Source organism: Symsagittifera roscoffensis, chromosome 1 (assembly GCF_963678635.1).
Source record: "Symsagittifera roscoffensis chromosome 1, txSymRosc1.1, whole genome shotgun sequence".
In the NCBI taxonomy this organism is placed as follows: domain Eukaryota; kingdom Metazoa; phylum Xenacoelomorpha; order Acoela; family Convolutidae; genus Symsagittifera; species Symsagittifera roscoffensis.
The window spans coordinates 55,067,009-55,085,430 of NC_087062.1; the positions used below are offsets into that span (position 1 = coordinate 55,067,009).

The 18,422-nt window shown below is 36.8% G+C and overlaps 2 protein-coding genes and 16 non-coding genes across 18 annotated transcripts in view; 1 reads left to right on the forward strand and 17 right to left on the reverse strand.

Moving 5' to 3' along the window:
- Positions 1 to 18,422, reverse strand: part of LOC134845887 (protein IWS1 homolog A-like) — a 576,794-nt gene that overhangs the window by 471,640 nt on the left and 86,732 nt on the right. The gene's annotated exons all lie outside the window — the stretch shown is intronic.
- LOC134845883 (syndetin-like) overlaps positions 1 to 18,422 on the forward strand; it is a gene marked incomplete in the record, with an annotated part of 146,662 nt that overhangs the window by 29,467 nt on the left and 98,773 nt on the right.
- Trnat-cgu (transfer RNA threonine (anticodon CGU)) lies at positions 1,772 to 1,844 on the reverse strand. Its single transcript has one exon. It is a non-coding gene; the product is annotated as a tRNA-Thr (tRNA).
- Positions 3,713 to 3,785, reverse strand: Trnat-cgu (transfer RNA threonine (anticodon CGU)). The gene has a single exon. It is a non-coding gene; the product is annotated as a tRNA-Thr (tRNA).
- Positions 5,695 to 5,767, reverse strand: Trnat-ugu (transfer RNA threonine (anticodon UGU)). Its single transcript has one exon. It is a non-coding gene; the product is annotated as a tRNA-Thr (tRNA).
- On the reverse strand, positions 6,623 to 6,695 carry Trnak-cuu (transfer RNA lysine (anticodon CUU)). The gene has a single exon. It is a non-coding gene; the product is annotated as a tRNA-Lys (tRNA).
- Positions 7,113 to 7,185, reverse strand: Trnat-ugu (transfer RNA threonine (anticodon UGU)). The gene has a single exon. It is a non-coding gene; the product is annotated as a tRNA-Thr (tRNA).
- Trnat-cgu (transfer RNA threonine (anticodon CGU)) lies at positions 8,044 to 8,116 on the reverse strand. The gene has a single exon. It is a non-coding gene; the product is annotated as a tRNA-Thr (tRNA).
- Positions 8,534 to 8,606, reverse strand: Trnat-ugu (transfer RNA threonine (anticodon UGU)). Its single transcript has one exon. It is a non-coding gene; the product is annotated as a tRNA-Thr (tRNA).
- Positions 9,163 to 9,235, reverse strand: Trnat-cgu (transfer RNA threonine (anticodon CGU)). Its single transcript has one exon. It is a non-coding gene; the product is annotated as a tRNA-Thr (tRNA).
- Positions 9,652 to 9,724, reverse strand: Trnat-ugu (transfer RNA threonine (anticodon UGU)). The gene has a single exon. It is a non-coding gene; the product is annotated as a tRNA-Thr (tRNA).
- Trnaa-ugc (transfer RNA alanine (anticodon UGC)) lies at positions 10,146 to 10,218 on the reverse strand. Its single transcript has one exon. It is a non-coding gene; the product is annotated as a tRNA-Ala (tRNA).
- Trnai-uau (transfer RNA isoleucine (anticodon UAU)) lies at positions 10,663 to 10,735 on the reverse strand. The gene has a single exon. It is a non-coding gene; the product is annotated as a tRNA-Ile (tRNA).
- On the reverse strand, positions 11,132 to 11,204 carry Trnat-cgu (transfer RNA threonine (anticodon CGU)). The gene has a single exon. It is a non-coding gene; the product is annotated as a tRNA-Thr (tRNA).
- On the reverse strand, positions 11,609 to 11,681 carry Trnat-ugu (transfer RNA threonine (anticodon UGU)). Its single transcript has one exon. It is a non-coding gene; the product is annotated as a tRNA-Thr (tRNA).
- Trnat-ugu (transfer RNA threonine (anticodon UGU)) lies at positions 12,102 to 12,174 on the reverse strand. The gene has a single exon. It is a non-coding gene; the product is annotated as a tRNA-Thr (tRNA).
- Positions 12,604 to 12,676, reverse strand: Trnat-ugu (transfer RNA threonine (anticodon UGU)). The gene has a single exon. It is a non-coding gene; the product is annotated as a tRNA-Thr (tRNA).
- Trnat-cgu (transfer RNA threonine (anticodon CGU)) lies at positions 16,555 to 16,627 on the reverse strand. Its single transcript has one exon. It is a non-coding gene; the product is annotated as a tRNA-Thr (tRNA).

Below are 18,422 nucleotides of genomic sequence, written 5' to 3' on the forward strand. Positions count from 1 at the left end.
TCATTAAGTTACCATTTTGCAGTTTAGAGATACATTGTTTCTGTTTTGTTGCTTTTAGTCTCGGTTTTTTGTGAGAAATCTTGCCTCTGCTGACCTGATATTTTTTATGTATCAATAGGTCGCTCAATTCGGCAAAAGTCGCTTGTACATTGCATCTCGTCGTTTATTTAGAGATTTTTATCGGCTTTTTCACAGCGATCTCCAATGGTAAAGACCTGCCTTAAATCTTTTGCGATTTAGATGGCTCTGAAAAGACTTGGACATCACCTTTATAATTAGAGGAAGTGAAGTGTAAAAGTGTATTCGACATTTAGTAGTTTAGTAAGTTTATAGGCTCTATAAGATGACTCAGGCTTCGGACGGACGAACCATCGATCTTCTGTTTACGAGACAAGCGCATTAACCACTATGCTACAAAGCCTTGCAATTATGGTCCTGAGAAGAATATGAGTTTTTTTTATTAAACATCTTAAGCGTTTTGTTATTTAAATTTTTCATTCAGCTGTCATTTTGCGTAATAGACTTTGTTTGTTTCTGTTTTCTTGCTTTTATTCTCGATTTATGTGAGAAATCTTGCCTCCGCTGACCTGATGTTTATTGTGTATCAGTAGGTCGCTCAGTTCGTCAAAAGTCGCGAGTAAGCATTGAATCTCATTGTTTATTTAGAGGTTTTTATCGGCTTTTTTAAAGCAATCTCCCGTCGTGAAGATTCGCCCCTAAAACACTGGCGAAGGAGATGGCTCTGAAAAGGCTGACTTTAGTTTGTTAATTAGTAGAAGTGAAGTTTAAAAGTCTCCTCGACATGCGGTGTTTCTGCAAGTTTATAGGCTCTTAAAAATTTTCAGGCTTTGAACGGATTTGAACTATCGATCTCCTGTTTACAAGACAGGCACATTAACCACTCTGCTACAAAGTCTTGACAAGTTTCTCTTGAGAAGATTGTGAGTTTGTTTTTATGTTACCATCTCTAGCGTTTTCTATTTTCAAGTTTCATTAAGCTATCATTTTGCGGATTAGAGATATATTGTTTCTGTTTTGTTGCTTTTACTCTCGATTTTTTGTGGGATATCTTGCCTCTGCTGACCTGATATTTATTGTGTGTCAATAGGTCGCTCAATTCGGTGAAAGTCGCTTGTACATTGCATCTCGTCGTTTGTTTGGAGATTTTCATCGGCTTTTTCACCGCGATCTCCAGTGGTAAAGACTTGCCTTAACTCTTTTGCGAATTAGATGGCTCTGAAAAGACTTGGACATCAGTTTTATAATTAGAAGAAGTGAAGTGTAAAAGTGTGAAGTGTAAATCTTTCAGGCTTTGGACGGATTCGAACCATCGATCTGCTGTTTTTTCAAGACAGGCGCATTAACCACCAGCTACAAAGCGTTGCAAGGTTTTCTTGTTAAGAGTGTGAGTTTGTTTTTATGTTACCATCTGTAGTGTTTTCTAATTTTAAGTTTCATTAAGTTATCATTTTGCGGATTAGAGATACATTGTTTCTAATTTTTTGCTTTTATTCTCGATTTTTTGTGGGAAATCTTGCCTCTGCTGACCTGATATTTATTGTGTGTCATTAGGTCGCTCAGTTCGGCAAAAGTCGCTCGTACATTGCATCTCGTCGTTTATTTAGAGATTTTTATCGGTTTTTTCACAGCGATCTCCAGTGGTAAAGACCTGCCTTAAATCTTTTGCGAATTAGATGGCTCTGAAAAGAAGTGAAGTGTAAAAGTGTATTCGATATGTAGTTGATAGTTAATAGGCTCTATAAGATGACTCAGGCTTTGGACGGATTTGAACCATCGATCTCCTGTTTACGAGACAGGCGCATTAACCACTATGCTACAAAGCCTTGCAAACATGATCTTGAGAAGAATATGAGTTTTTTTATTAACCATCTGTAGCGTTTTGTTATTTAAATTTTCATTGAGTTATCACTTTGTGTAGTAGAGTTAGTTTGTTTCTGTTTTATTCCTTTTATTCTCGATTTTTTGTGGGAAATCTTGCCTCCGCTGAACTGATGTTCATTGCGTATCAGGAGGTCGCTCAATTCGGCAAAAGTCGCGAGTAAGCTTTGTATCTCGTTGTTTATTTAGAGGTTTTTATCGGCTTTTTTAAAGCGATCTCCCATCGTAAAGATTCGCCCTAAAACACTTGCGAAGTAGATGGCTCTGAAAAGACTGACTTAGTTTGTTAATTAGTAGAAGTGAAGTTTAAAAGTGTCCTCGACATGCGGTGGTTCTGCAAGTTTATAGGCTCTGAAAATCTTTCAGGCTTTGGACGTCTGCGAACCATCCATCTCCTGTTTACAAGACCGGCGCATTAACCACTATGCTACAAAGCCTTGACAACATTCTCTTGAGAGGAAGGTGATTTTGTTTTTATGTAACCATCTGTAGCGTTTTCTAATTTTAAGTTTCATTAAGTTACCATTTTGCGGATTAGAGATACATTGTTTCTGTTTTGTTGCTTTTAGTTTCGATTTTTTGTGGTAAATCTTTCCTCTGCTGACCTGATATTTATTGTGTGTCAGTAGGTCACTCAATTCGGCAAAATTCGCGAGTAAGCATTGTATCTCGTGGTTTTTTTACAGGTTTTTACCGGCTTTTTTAAAGCGTCTCCCGTCTTAAAGATCCGCCCTAAAACACCTACGAAGTAGATGGCTCTGATAAAGCTGACTTTAGTTTGTTAATTAGTTAGAAGTGAAGTTTAAAAGTGTCCTCGACATGCGGTGTTTCTGCAAGTTTATAGGCTCTGAAAATCTTTCAGGGTTTGGACGGATTCGAACCATCGATCTACTGCTTACTAGACAGGCGCATTAACCACTATGCTACAAAGCCTTGCAAATATGGTCTTGAGAAGAATATGAGTTTTTTTATTAAACATCTTTAGCGTTTTGTTATTTAAATTTTTCATTCAGTTGTCATTTTGCGTAGTAGACTTTGTTTGTTTCTGTTTTGTTGCTTTTATTCTCGAGTTTTTATGGGAAATCTTGCCTCCGCCGACCTGATGTTTTTTGTGTATCAGTGGCTTGCTCAATTCGGCAAAAGTCGCGAGTAAGCACTGTATCTCGTTGTTTATTTAGAGGTTTTTATCGGCTTTTTTAAAGCAATCTCCCGTCGTGAAGATCCGCCCCTAAAACGCTGGCGAAGTAGATGGCTCTGAAAAGGCTGACTTTACTTAGTTAATTAGTAGAAGTGAAGTTTAAAAGTCTCCTCGACATGCTGTGTTTCTGCAAGTTTAAAGGCGCTTAAAAATTTTCAGGTTTTGGACGGCTTTGAACTATCGATCTCCTGTTTACTAGACAGGCGCATTAACCACTATGCTACAAAGCCTTGCAAATATGGTCTTGAGAAGAATATGAGTTTTTTTATTAAACTTCTTTAGCGTTTTGTTATTTAAATTTTTCATTAAGTTATCATTTTGCGGATTAGAGATACATTGTTTCTGTTTTGTTGCTTTTGTTCTCGTTTATTGTGTGTCAATAGGTCGCTCAATTTGGTGAAAGTCGCTTGTACATTGCATCTCGTCGTTTGTTTAGAGATTTTCATCGGCTTTTTCACAGCGATCTCCAGTGGTAAAGACCTGCCTTAACTCTTTTGCGAATTAGATGGCTCTGAAAAGACTTGGACATCAGTTTTATAATTAGAAGAAGTGAAGTGTAAAAGTGTATTCAACATGTAGTTGTTTAGCAAGTTAATAGGCTCTATAAGATGACTCAGGCTTTGGACGGATTCGAACCATCGATCTCCTATTTACGAGACAGGCGCATTAACCACTATGCTACAAAGCCTTGCAAACATGATCTTGAGAAGAATATGAGTTTTTTTATTAACCATCTGTAGCGTTTTGTTATTTAAGTTTTCATTGAGTTATCACTTTGTGTAGTAGAGTTAGTTTGTTTCTGTTTTATTCCTTTTATTCTCGATTTTTTGTGGGAAATCTTGCCTCCGCTGAACTGATGTTTATTGCGTATTAGGAGGTCGCTCAATTCGGCAAAAGTCGCGAGTAAGCTTTGTATCTCGTTGTTTATTTAGAGGTTTTTATCGGCTTTTTTAAAGCGATCTCCCATCGTAAAGATTCGCCCTAAAACACTTGCGAAGTAGATGGCTCTGAAAAGACTGACTTAGTTTGTTAATTAGTAGAAGTGAAGTTTAAAAGTGTCCTCGACATGCGGTGGTTCTGCAAGTTTATAGGCTCCATGCGAATTTTCAGGCTTTGGACGTCTGCGAACCATCCATCTCCTGTTTACAAGACCGGCGCATTAACCACTATGCTACAAAGCCTTGACAACATTCTCTTGAGAGGAAGGTGATTTTGTTTTTATGTAACCATCTGTAGCGTTTTCTAATTTTAAGTTTCATTAAGTTACCATTTTGCGGATTAGAGATACATTGTTTCTGTTTTGTTGCTTTTAGTTTCGATTTTTTGTGGTAAATCTTTCCTCTGCTGACCTGATATTTATTGTGTGTCAGTAGGTCACTCAATTCGGCAAAATTCGCGAGTAAGCATTGTATCTCGTGGTTTTTTTACAGGTTTTTACCGGCTTTTTTAAAGCGTCTCCCGTCTTAAAGATCCGCCCTAAAACACCTACGAAGTAGATGGCTCTGATAAAGCTGACTTTAGTTTGTTAATTAGTTAGAAGTGAAGTTTAAAAGTGTCCTCGACATGCGGTGTTTCTGCAAGTTTATAGGCTCTGAAAATCTTTCAGGGTTTGGACGGATTCGAACCATCGATCTACTGCTTACTAGACAGGCGCATTAACCACTATGCTACAAAGCCTTGCAAATATGGTCTTGAGAAGAATATGAGTTTTTTTATTAAACATCTTTAGCGTTTTGTTATTTAAATTTTTCATTCAGTTGTCATTTTGCGTAGTAGACTTTGTTTGTTTCTGTTTTGTTGCTTTTATTCTCGAGTTTTTATGGGAAATCTTGCCTCCGCCGACCTGATGTTTTTTGTGTATCAGTGGCTTGCTCAATTCGGCAAAAGTCGCGAGTAAGCACTGTATCTCGTTGTTTATTTAGAGGTTTTTATCGGCTTTTTTAAAGCAGTCTCCCGTCGTGAAGATCCGCCCCTAAAACGCTGGCGAAGTAGATGGCTCTGAAAAGGCTGACTTCACTTAGTTAATTAGTAGAAGTGAAGTTTAAAAGTCTCCTCGACATGCTGTGTTTCTGCAAGTTTAAAGGCGCTTAAAAATTTTCAGGTTTTGGAGGGATTTGAACTATCGATCTCCTGTTTACTAGAAAGGCGCATTAACCACTATGCTACAAAGCCTTGCAATTATGGTCTTGAGAAGAATATGAGTTTTTTTATTAAACATCTTTAGCGTTTTGTTATTTAAATTTTTCATTAAGTTATCATTTTGCGGATTAGAGATACATTGTTTCTGTTTTGTTGCTTTTGTTCTCGTTTTTTGTTGGAAACCTTGCCTCTGCTGACCTGATATTCATTTTGTGTCAGTAGGTCGCTCAATTCGGCATAAGTCGCGAGGAAGCATTGAATCTCGTTGTTTATTTAGAGGTTTTTATCGGCTTTTTTAAAGCAATCTCGCGTCGTGAAGATCCGCCCCTAAAACGCCTGCGAAGTAGATGGCTCTGAAAAGGCTTACTTTAGTTTGTTAATAATTAGTTATAAGTGAAGTTAAAAATTGTCCTCGAAATGCGGTGTTTCTGCAAGTATATAGGCTCTGAAAATCTTTCAGGCTTTGGACGGATTCGAACCATCGATCTCCTGTTTACAAGACAGGCGCATTAACCACTATGCTACAAAGGCTTGACAAGATTCTCTTGAGAAGAATGTGAGTTTGTTTTTATGTAACCATCTGTAGCTTTTTCTAATTTTAAGTTTCATTAAGCTATCATTTTGCGGATTAGAGATACATTGTTTCTGTTTTGTTGCTTTTCTTCTCGATTTTTTTGTGAGAAATCTTGCCTCCGCTGACCTGATGTTTATTGTGAGTAAGCATTGAATCTCGTTGTTCATTTAGAGGTTTTTATCGCCTTTTTTAAAGCGATCTCCCGTCATAAAGATACGCCCTAAAACACTTGCGAAGTAGATGGCTCTGAAAACGCTGACTTTAGTTTGTTAATTAGTAGAAGTGCAATTTAAAAGTCTCCGCTGTGTTTCTGCAAGTTTGTAGGCTCCGAAAAATCTTTCAGGCTTTGGACGGATTCGAACCATCGATCTGCTGTTTTTTCAAGACAGGCGCATTAACCACTATGGTACAAAGCGTTGCAAGGTTTTCTTGTTAAGAGTGTGAGTTTGTTTTTATGTTACCATCTGTAGTGTTTTCTAATTTTAAGTTTCATTAAGTTATCATTTTACGGATTAGAGATACATTGTTTCTAATTTTTTGCTTTTATTCTCTGTTTTTTTGTGGGAATTCTTGCCTCTGCTGACCTGATATTTATTGTGTGTCAATAGGTCGCTCAGTTCGGCAAAAGTCGCTCGTACATTGCATCTCGTCGTTTATTTAGAGATTTTTATCGGTTTTTTCACAGCGATCTCCAGTGGTAAAGACCTGCCTTAAATCTTTTGCGAATTAGATGGCTCTGAAAAGAAGTGAAGTGTAAAAGTGTATTCGATATGTAGTTGATTAGCAAGTTTATAGGCTCTATAAGATGACGCAGGCTTTGGACGGATTCGAACCATCGATCTCCTGATTAAGAGACAGGCGCATTAACCACTATGCTAAAAAGCCTTGCAAACATGATCTTGAGAAGAATATGAGTTTTTTATTAACCATCTGTAGCGTTTTGTTATTTAAATTTTCATTGAGTTATCATTTTGCGTAATAGAGTTAGTTTGTTTCTGTTTTTTCTTTTATTCTCGATTTTTTGTGGGAATTCTTGCCTCCGCTGACCTGATGTTTATTGTGTGTCAGTAGGTCGCTCAATTCGGCAAAAGTCGCGTGTAAGCATTGTATCTCGTGGTTTATTTACAGGTTTTTACCAGCGTTTTTAAAGCGTCTCCCGTCGTAAAGATCCATCCTAAAACACTTGCGAAGTAGATGGCTCTGAAAAGGCTGACTTTAGTTTGTTAATTAGTTAGAAGTGAAGTGAAAAAGTGTCCTCGAAATGCGGTGTTTCTGCAAGTATATAGGCTCTGAAAATCTTTCAGGCTTTGGACGGATTCGAACCATCGATCTCCTGTTTACAAGACAGGCGCATTAACCACTATGCTACAAAGCCTTGACAAGATTCTCTTGAGAAGAATGTGAGTTTGTTTTTATGTAACCATCTGTAGCTTTTTCTAATTTTAAGTTTCATTAAGCTATCATTTTGCAGATTAGAGATACATTGTTTCTGTTTTGTTGCTTTTCTCGATTTTTTTGTGAGAAATCTTGCCTCCGCTGACCTGATGTTTATTGTGAGTAAGCATTGAATCTCGTTGTTCATATAGAGGTTTTTATCGCCTTTTTTGAAGCGATCTCCCGTCATAAAGATACGCCCTAAAACACTTGCGAAGTAGATGGCTCTGAAAACGCTGACTTTAGTTTGTTAGTTAGTAGAAGTGCAATTTAAAAGTCTCCGCGACATGCTGTGTTTCTGCAAGTTTGTAGGCTCCGAAAAATCTTTCAGGCTTTGGACGGATTCGAACCATCGATCTGCTGTTTTTTCAAGACAGGCGCATTTACCACTATGCTACAAAGCGTTGCAAGGTTTTCTTGTTAAGAGTGTGAGTTTGTTTTTATGTTACCATCTGTAGAGTTTTCTAATTTTAAGTTTCATTAAGTTATCATTTTGCGGATTAGAGATACATTGTTTCTAATTTTTTGCTTTTATTCTCGATTTTTTCTGGGAAATCTTGCCTCTGCTGACCTGATATTTTTTGTGTGTCAATAGGGCGCTCAGTTCGGCAAAAGTCGCTTGTACATTGCATCTTGTCCTTTATTTAGAGATTTTTATCGGCTTTTTCACAGCGATCTCCAGTGGTAAAGACCTGCCTTAAATCTTTTGCGAATTAGATGGCTCTGAAAAGAAGTGAAGTGTAAAAGTGTATTCGATATGTAGTTGATTAGCAAGTTTATAGGCTCTATAAGATGACGCAGGCTTTGGACGGATTCGAACCATCGATCTCCTGATTACGAGACAGGCGCATTAACCACTATGCTACAAAGCCTTGCAAACATGATCTTGAGAAGAATATGAGTTTTTTATTAACCATCTGTAGCGTTTTGTTATTTAAATTTTCATTGAGTTATCATTTTGCGTAATAGAGTTAGTTTGTTTCTGTTTTTTCTTTTGTTCTCGATTTTTTGTGGGAATTCTTGCCTCCGCTGACCTGATGTTTATTGTGTGTCAGTAGGTCGCTCAATTCGGCAAAAGTCGCGAGTAAGCATTGTATCTCGTGGTTTATTTACAGGTTTTTACCAGCGTTTTTAAAGCGTCTCCCGTCGTAAAGATCCATCCTAAAACACTTGCGAAGTAGATGTTTCTGAAACGGCTGACTTTAGTTTTTTAATTAGTTAGAAGTGAAGTTTAAAAGTGTCCTCGATATGCGGTGTTTCTGCAAGTTTATAGGCTCTGAAAATCTTTCAGTCTTTGGACGGATTCGAACCATCGATCTCCTGTTTACAAGACAAGCGCTTTAACCACTATGCTACAAAGCCTTGACGAGTTTCTCTTGAGAAGACTGTGAGTTTGTTTTTATGTAACCATCTCTAGCGTTTTCTAATTTTAAGTTTCATTTCAAGTTCCAAATTATCATTTTGCGGATTAGAGATACATTGTTTCTAATTTTTTGCTTTTATTTTCGATTTTTTGTGGGAAATCTTGCCTCTGCTGACCTGATATTTATTGTGTGTCAATAGGTCGCTCAGTTCGGCAAAAGTCGCTTGTACATTGCATCTCGTCGTTTATTTAGAGATTTTTATCGGCTTTTTCACAGCGATCTCCAGTGGTAAAGACCTGCCTTAAATCTGACCTGATGTTTATTGTGTGTCAGTAGGTCGCTCAATTCGGCAAAAGTCGCGAGTAAGCATTGTATCTCGTGGTTTATTCACAGGTTTTTACCAGCGTTTTTAAAGCGTCTCCCGTCGTAAAGATCCATCCTAAAACACTTGCGAAGCAGATGGCTCTGAAAATGCTGACTTTAGTTTGTTAATTAGTAGAAGTGAAGTTTAAAAAAGTCCTCGACATGCGGTGTTTCTGCTCTGAAACTCTTTCAGGCTTTGGACGGATTCGAACCAGCGATCTCCTGATTACGAGACAGGCGCATTAACCACTATGCTACAAAGCCTTGCAAACATGAGCTTGAGAAGAATATGAGTTTTTTATTAACCATATGTAGCGTTTTGTTATTTAAATTATCATTGAGTTATCATTTTGCGTAATAGAGTTAGTTTGTTTCTGTTGTTTCTCTTATTCTCGATTTTTTGTTGGAATTCTTGCCTCCGCTGACCTGATGTTTATTATGTGTCAGTAGGTCGCTCAATTCGGCAAAAGTCGCGAGTAAGCATTGCATCTCGTGTTTTATTTACAGGTTTTTACCAGCGTTTTTAACGCTTCTCCCGTCGTAAAGATCCATCCTAAAACACTTGCGAAGTAGATGGCTCTGAAAAGGCTGACTTTAGTTTGTTAATTAGTAGAAGTGAAGTTTAAAAGTGTCCACGACATGCGGTGTTTCTGCAAGTTTATAGGCTCTGAAAATCTTTCAGGCTTTGGACGGATTCGAACCATCGATCTCCTGTTTACAAGACAGGCGCTTTAACCACTATGCTACAAAGCCTTGACAAGATTCTCTTGAGAAGAATGTGAGTTTGTTTTTATGTAACCATCTTTAGCATTTTCTATTTTTAAGTTTCATCACGCTATCATTTTGCTGTTTAGAGATACATTGTTTCTGTTTTGTTGCTTTTAGTCTCGATTTTTTGTGGTAAATCTTGCCTCTGCTGACCTGATGTTTTTTGTGTGTCAGTAGGTCACTCAATTTGGCAAAATTCGCGAGTAAGCATTGTATTTCGTGTTTTTTTTACAGGTTTTTACCGGATTTTTAAAGCGTCTCCCGTCTTAAAGATCCGCCCTAAAACACCTGCGAAGTAGATGGCTCTGAAAAGGCTGACTTTATTTGTTAATTAGTTAGAAGTGAAGTTTAAAAGTGTCCACGACATGCGGTGTGTCTGCAAGTTTATAGGCTCTGAAAATCTTTCAGGCTTTGGACGGATTCGAACCATCGATCTCTTGTTTGCAAGACAGGCGCTTTAACCACTATGCTACAAAGCCTTGACAAGATTCTCTTGAGAAGAATGTGAGTTTGTTTTTATGTAACCATCTTTAGCATTTTCTATTTTTAAGTTTCATCAAGCTATCATTTAGCTGTTTAGAGATACATTGTTTCTGTTTTGTTGCTTTTAGTCTCGATTTTTTGTGGTAAATCTTGCCTCTGCTGACCTGATGTTTATTGTGTGTCAGTCCTGATGTTTATTGTGTGTCAGTAGGTCACTCAATTCGGCAAAATTCGCGAGTAAGCATTGTATCTCGTTTTTTTTTACAGGTTTTTACCGGCTTTTTTAAAGCGTCTCCCGTCTTAAAGATCCGCCCTAAAACACCTGCGAAGTAGATGGCTCTGAAAAGGCTGACTTTAGTTCGTAATTAGTTAGAAGTGAAGTTTAAAAGTGTCCTCGACATGCGGTGTTTCGGCAAGTTTATAGGCTCTGAAAATCTTTCAGGCTTTGGACGGATTCGAACCATCGATCTCCTGTTTATAAGACAGGCGCTTTAACCACTATGCTACAAAGCCTTGACAAGAGTCTCTTGAGAAGAATGTGAGTTTGTTTCTATGTAACCATCTCTAGCGTTTTCTAATTTTAAGTTTCATCAAGCTATCATTTTGCTGTTTAGAGATACATTGTTTCTGTTTTGTTGCTTTTAGTCTCGATTTTTTGTGGTGAATCTTGCCTCTGCTGACCTGATATTTATTGTGTGTCAATAGGTCGCTCAGTTCGACAAAAGTCGCTTGTACATTGCATCTCGTCGTTTATTTAGAGATTTTTATCGGCTTTGTCACAGCGATCTCCAGTGGTGAAGACCTGCCTTAAATCTTTTGCGAATTAGATGGCTCTGAAAAGAAGTGAAGTGTAAAAGTTTATTCGATATATAGTTGTTTAGCAAGTTTATAGGCTCTATAAGATGACGCAGGTTTTGGACGGATTCGAACCATCGATCTCCTGATTACGAGACAGGCGCATTAACCACTATGCTACAAAGCCTTGCAAACATGATCTTGAGAAGAATATGAGTTTTTCATTAACCATCTGTAGCGTTTTGTTATTTAATTTTTCATTGAGTTATCATTTTGCGTAATAGAGTTAGTTTGTTTCTGTTTTTTCTTTTATTCTCGATTTTTTGTGGGAATTCTTGCCTCCGCTGACCTGATGTTTATTGTGTGTCAGTAGGTCGCTCAATTCGGCAAAAGTCGCGAGTAAGCATTGTATCTCGTGGTTTATTTACAGGTTTTTACCAGCGTTTTTAAAGCGTCTCCCGTCGTAAAGATCCATCCTAAAACATTTGCGAAATAGATGGCTCTGAAAAGGCTGACTTTAGTTTGTTAATTAGTAGAAGTGAAGCTTAAAAAAGTCTTCGACATGCGGTGTTTCTGCCCTGAAACTCTTTCAGGCTTTGGACGGATTCGAACCAGCGATCTCCTGCTTACAAGACAGGCGCATTAACCACTATGCTACAAAGCCGTGACAAGGTTCTCTTGAGAAGAATGTGAGTTTGTTTTTATGTAACCATCTGTAGCGTTTTCTAATTTTAAGTTTCAATAATTTATCATTTTGCGGATTAGAGATACATTGTTTGTTTTGTTGCTTTTAGTCTCGATTTTTTGTGGTAAATCTTGCCTCTGCTGACCTGATATTTATTGTGTGTCAGTAGGTCACTCAATTCGGCAAAATTCGCGAGTAAGCATTGTATCTCGTGTTTTTTTACAGGTTTTTACCGGCTTTTTTAAAGCGTCTCCCGTCTTAAAGATCCGCCCTAAAACACCTGCGAAGAAGATGGCTCTGAAAAGGCTGACTTTAGTTTGTTAATTAGTTAGAAGTGAAGTTAAAAAGTCTCCACGACATGCGGTGTTTCTGCAAGTTTATAGGCTCTGAAAATCTTTCAGGCTTTGGACGGATTCGAACCATCCATCTCCTGTTTACAAGACAGGCGCTTTAACCACTATGCTACAAAGCCTTGACAAGATTCTCTTGAGAAGAATGTGAGTTTGTTTTTATGTAACCATCTTTAGCATTTTGTTTTTTTAAGTTTCATCAAGCTATCATTTTGCTGTTTAGAGATACATTGTTTCTGTTTTGTTGCTTTTAGTCTCGATTTTTTCGATTTTTTGTGGTAAATCTTGCCTCTGCTGACCTGATGTTTTTTGTGTGTCAGTAGGTCACTCAATTCGGCAAAATTCGCGAGTAAGCATTGTATCTCGTGTTTTTTTACAGGTTTTACCGGCTTTTATAAAGCGTCTCCCGTCTTAAAGATCCGCCCTAAAACACCTGCGAAGTAGATGGCTCTGAAAAGGCTGACTTTAGTTCGTAATTAGTTAGAAGTGAAGTTTAAAAGTGTCCTCGACATGCGGTGTTTCGGCAAGTTTATAGGCTCTGAAAATCTTTCAGGCTTTGGACGGATTCGAACCATCGATCTCCTGTTTACAAGACAGGCGCTTTAACCACTATGCTACAAAGCCTTGACAAGAGTCTCTTGAGAAGAATGTGAGTTTGTTTCTATGTAACCATCTGTAGCGTTTTCTAATTTTAAGTTGCATTAAGTTATCATTTTGCGGATTAGAGATACATTGTTTCTGTTTTATTGCTTTTAGTCTCGATTTTTTGTGGGAAATCTTGCCTCTGCTGACCTGATATTTATTGTGTGTCAGTAGGTCACTCAATTCGGCAAAAATCGCGAGTAAGCATTGAATCTCGTTGTTTATTTAGAGGTTTTTATCGCCTTTTTCACAGACCCATTAGGGTAAGTGTTCGTTTTTGATTGAGGCAACACTTTGTTCAATATATGTTTGTCAAAAAGTGCGATGCTTCTTCTCTTATGTTTTTCAGTAGGTTCCAATTTTCTTAAGGTTTGTTTTATTCGATAGTAAGTTTTCACAGTTTATAGGTTTTTCAGAAGGCTTCTTTGAGCTTAACTTTTTCGTGCGGCAACAAAATTCTTTTCGAATTGTTTTTTTTTGGTTTCATTGTTTGTGAAACTTAGCAAATTGTTGTCCCAAGCAGTTTTGAGTTTTTAAGCCCACCTCCAATAATAAACTGACTCGCAAAATTTAGTTGTTAATCTGATCAAGCTATCGAAGCGAAGAAATTTTGAAATATTTAAAAACGTTTCATGCAGCAAATTAGATAGCCCAACCTAATGTTTTTCTCTGGAAGCAATTCAAGTTATGAAACATTTGAATATTTCAATGTGTTCCATAGAGCGAATCAATTCGCTAAAGTAAAGTTTTTCCAGGCAAGCTATTAAAGAAAAGACATTTTCACGTTGTTTCATGGAGCGAATCAGTTGACGAAAATATATAGTTTTTCTTAGAAAGCTATTCAAGCTATGAATTGAAATATTTCAAGTTACTTTACAGAGCAATTGGTTCGCTCAGGGTTCAGGTTTTTCTATGAAAGATATTTAGAATACTTCTTTTTTTTGAACCTTTCCAAGTTACTCCATAGATTGATTTGGCTCACGCAAAGTATAAGTTTTTCGAAGCAAACTATTGAGCTATGACATTTTGAGTTATTTGAAGTAAACTGAAAAAGTTCGCGAAAATTTAAACTTTTTTCTGAGCAAGCTGTTTAAGCTATGAAACTTTAGCTAATTCAAGTTAGTTCAAAAAGTGAACCAGATGGCAATCTATTTTCCTGTTGAAGCGTTTCAAGTGATTTCCAGGTTTTTGTTATTTTGTTAAACTATTCCGTGGACTGAATCGGTTCGCGAAAAGTTTAAGTTTTTCCAAGCAAGCTTTTAAAGCTATAAAAGATGTTTGTCAAAAAGTGCGATGCTTCTTCTCTTATGTTTTTCAGTAGGTTCCAATTTTTTTAAGGGTTGTTTTATTCGATAGTAAGTTTTCACAGTTTATAGGTTTTTCAGAATGCTTCTTTGAGCTTAACTTTTTCGTGCGGCAACAAAATTCTTTTCGAATTGACTTTTTTTGGTTTCATTGTTTGTGAAACTTAGCAAATTGTTGTCCCAAGCAGTTTTGGGTTTTTTGGAGTTGTTAAGCCCGCCTCCAATAATAAACTGACTCGCAAAATTTAGTTGTTAATCTGATCAAGCTATCGAAGCGAAGAAATTTTGAAATATTTAAAAACGTTTCATGCAGCAAATTAGATAGCGCAACCTAATGTTTTTATCTGGAAGCAATTCAAGTTATGAAACATTTAAATATTTCAATGTGTTCCATAGAGCGAATCAATTCGCTAAAGTAAAGTTTTTCCAGGCAAGCTATTAAAGAAAAGAAATTTTCACGTTGTTTCATGGAGCGAATCAGTTGACGAAAATATACAGTTTTTCTTAGAAAGCTATTCAAGCTATGAATTGAAATATTTCAAGTTACTTTACAGAGCAATTGGTTCGCTCAGGGTTCAGGTTTTTCTATGAAAGATATTTAGAATACTTCTATTTTTTGAACCCTTCCAAGTTACTCCATAGATTGATTTGGCTCACGCAAAGTATAAGTTTTTCGAAGCAAACTATTGAGCTATGACATTTTGAGTTATTTGAAGTAAACTGAAAAAGTTCGCGAAAATTTAAATTTTTTTCTAAGCAAGCTGTTTAAGCTATGAAACTTTAACTAATTCAAGTTAGTTCAAAAAGTGAACCAGATGGCAATCTATTTTCCTGTTGAAGCGTTTCAAGTGATTTCCAGGTTTTTGTTATTTTGTTAAACTATTCCGTGGACTGAATCGGTTCGCGGAAAAATTAAATTTCTCGAAGCATGCAATTCAAGCTAAGAAACTTTGAAATACTGCAATTGATTTAGTCGATTAAATCGGTTCGCGAAAAGTTTCAAGTTTTTCTAAGCAAGCTTTTGAAGCTATGAAACCTTGAATTAGTTCAAGTTTATTCATAGATTGAATCAGTTTGCGAAAAAAAAATTCGAAGCACGCTATTCAAGCTGTGAAACTTTCAAATATTGCAATTTATTTCGTGAACTAAATCGGTTCGCGAAAAGTTTCAAGTTTTTCTAAGCAAGCTTTTGAAGCTATGAAACCTTGAATTAGTTCAAGTCTAATCATAGATTGAATCAATTTGCGAAAAAAAAATTGGAAGCACGCTATTCAAGCTATAAAACTTTGAAATATTGCAGTTTATTTCGTGAACTAAATCGGTTCGCGAAAAGTTTCAATTTTGCTAAGCAAGCTTTTGAAGCTATGAATATTTGAATTAGGTCATTTTATTTCATAGACTGAATCGGTCCGCCAACAATTATTTTAAATTTCTCAAAGCAAGCTATTAAAGCTTTGAAATTTTGAATTTTTTCCAGTTATTTCATAGATTGAATCGGTTCGCGAAAAGCTTAGATTTATAAAGCAAGCTAGTTAAGCAATGAAACTCCGAAATATTTCTGGTTATATCAGAGACTGAACCGATTCGTGAAAAGTTAAGTTTTTCTAAGCAAGCTTCTCAAGCTATGAAACGTTGAGGTATTTCCATTTTTTTCATAGACCGAATCGGTTCGCAAATTTTTTTTTTCTTATCATCGAGTTTCTTTTTTATCATTGCTTTGATTGCTTCTTAAACGTTAGGCTCGATAGCCTTTTAAAGGTTGTCTCCTCATAATTTTTATGCATTGTGTTCAATTAAGCCTTGCGTCCATGGCGCATTCCGATTTTCGCTTAATTTATAAGATCGCGAGTAAGCATTGTATCTCGTGGTTGATTTAGAGGTTTTTATCGGCTTTTTTACAGCGATCTCCAGTAGTAAAGACCTGTCTTTAATCTTTTGCGAAGTAGATTGCTCTGAAAAGACTTGGACATCAGTTTTATAATTAGAAGAAATGAAGTGTAAAAGTGTATTCATCATGTAGTTGTTTAGCAAGTTTATAGGCTCTATAAGATGACTCAGGCTTTGGACGTATTCGAACCATCCATCTCCTGTTTACAAGACAGGCGCTTTAACCACTATGCTACAAAGCCTTAACAAGAATCTCTTGAGAGGAAGGTGATTTTGTTTTTATGTAACCATCTGTAGCGTTTTCTAATTTTAAGTTTCATTAAGTTACCATTTTGCGGTTTAGAGATACATTGTTTCTGTTTTTTTTTGCTTTTAGTCTCGATTTTTTTGTGAGAAATCTTGCCTCTGCTGACCTGATATTTATTATGTATCAATAGGTCGCTCAATTCGGCAAAAGTCGCTTGTACATTGCATCTCGTCGTTTATTTAGAGATTTTTATCGGCTTTTTCACAGCGATCTCCAATGGTAAAGACCTGCCTTAAATCTTTTGCGAATTAGATGGCTCTGAAAAGACTTGGACATCACCTTTATAATTAGAGGAAGTGAAGTGTAAAAGTGTATTCGACATTTAGTAGTTTAGTAAGTTTATAGGCTCTATAAGATGACTCAGGCTTTGGACGGATTCGAACCATCGATCTCCTGTTTACGAGACAGGCGCATTAACCACTATGCTAAAAAGCCTTGCAAACATGATCTTGAGAAGAATATGAGTTTTTTTATTAACCATCTGTAGCGTTTTGTTATTTAAATTTTCATTGAGTTATCACTTTGTGTAGTAGAGTTAGTTTGTTTCTGTTTTATTCCTTTTATTCTCGATTTTTTGTGGGAAATCTTGCCTCCGCTGAACTGATGTTTATTGCGTATCAGGAGGTCGCTCAATTCGGCAAAAGTCGCGAGTAAGCTTTGTATCTCGTTGTTTATTTAGAGGTTTTTATCGGCTTTTTTAAAGCGATCTCCCATCGTAAAGATTCGCCCTAAATCACTTGCGAAGTAGATGGCTCTGAAAAGAGTGACTTAGTTTGTTAATTAGTAGAAGTGAGTTTAAAAGTGTCCTCGACATGCGGTGGTTCTGCAAGTTATAGGCTCTGAAAAAGTTTCAGGCTTTGGCCGGATTTGAACTATCGATCTCCTGTTTACGATACAGGCACATTAACCACTATGCTACTAAGCCTTGACAAGATTCTCTTGAGAATAATGTGAGTTTGTTTTTATCTAACCATCTCTAGCGTTTTCTATTTTTAAGTTTCATTAAGTTATCATTTTGCGGAATAGAGATACATTGTTTCTGTTTTGTTGCTTTTTTTCTCTATTTTTGTGGGAAATCTTGCCTCTGCTGACCTGATATTTATTGTGTGTCAATAGGTCGCTCAATTCGGCAAAAGTCGCGCGTAAGCATTGTATCTCGCTGTTTATTTACAGGTTTTTATCGGCTTTTTAAAGCAATCTCCCTTCGTAAAGATCCGCCCTAAAACACTTGCGAAGTAGATGGCTCTGAAAACGCTGACTATAGTTTGTTAATTAGTAGAAGTGAAGTTTAAAAGTCTCCTCGACATGCGGTGTTTCTGCAAGTTATAGGCTCTGAAAAAGTTTCAGGCTTTGGCCGGATTTGAACTATCGATCTCCTGTTTACGATACAGGCACATTAACCACTATGCTACTAAGCCTTGACAAGATTCTCTTGAGAATAATGTGAGTTTGTTTTTATCTAACCATCTCTAGCGTTTTCTATTTTTAAGTTTCATTAAGTTATCATTTTGCGGAATAGAGATACATTGTTTCTGTTTTGTTGCTTTTTTTCTCTATTTTTGTGGGAAATCTTGCCTCTGCTGACCTGATATTTATTGTGTGTCAATAGGTCGCTCAATTCGGCAAAAGTCGCGCGTAAGCATTGTATCTCGCTGTTTATTTAGAGGTTTTTATCGGCTTTTTAAAGCGATCTCCCTTCGTAAAGATCCGCCCTAAAACACTTGCGAAGTAGATGGCTCTGAAAACGCTGACTATAGTTTGTTAATTAGTAGAAGTGAAGTTTAAAAGTCTCCTCGACATGCGGTGGTTCTGCAAGTTTATAGGCTCCATGCGAATTTTCAGGCTTTGGACGTCTGCGAACCATCCATCTCCTGTTTACAAGACAGGCGCATTAACCACTATGCTACAAAGCCTTGACAAGATTCTCTTGAGAGGAAGGTGATTTTGTTTTTATGTAACCATCTGTAGCGTTTTCTAATTTTAAGTTTCATTAAGTTACCATTTTGCGGATTAGAGATACATTGTTTCTGTTTTGTTGCTTTTGATCTCGATTTTTTGTGAGAAATCTTGCATCTGCTGACCTGATATTTATTGTGTATCAATAGGTCGCTCAATTCGGTGAAAGTCGCTTGTACATTGCATCTCGTCGTTTGTTTAGAGATTTTCATCGGCTTTTTCACAGCGATCTCCAGTGGTAAAGACCTGCCTTAACTCTTTTGCGAATTAGATG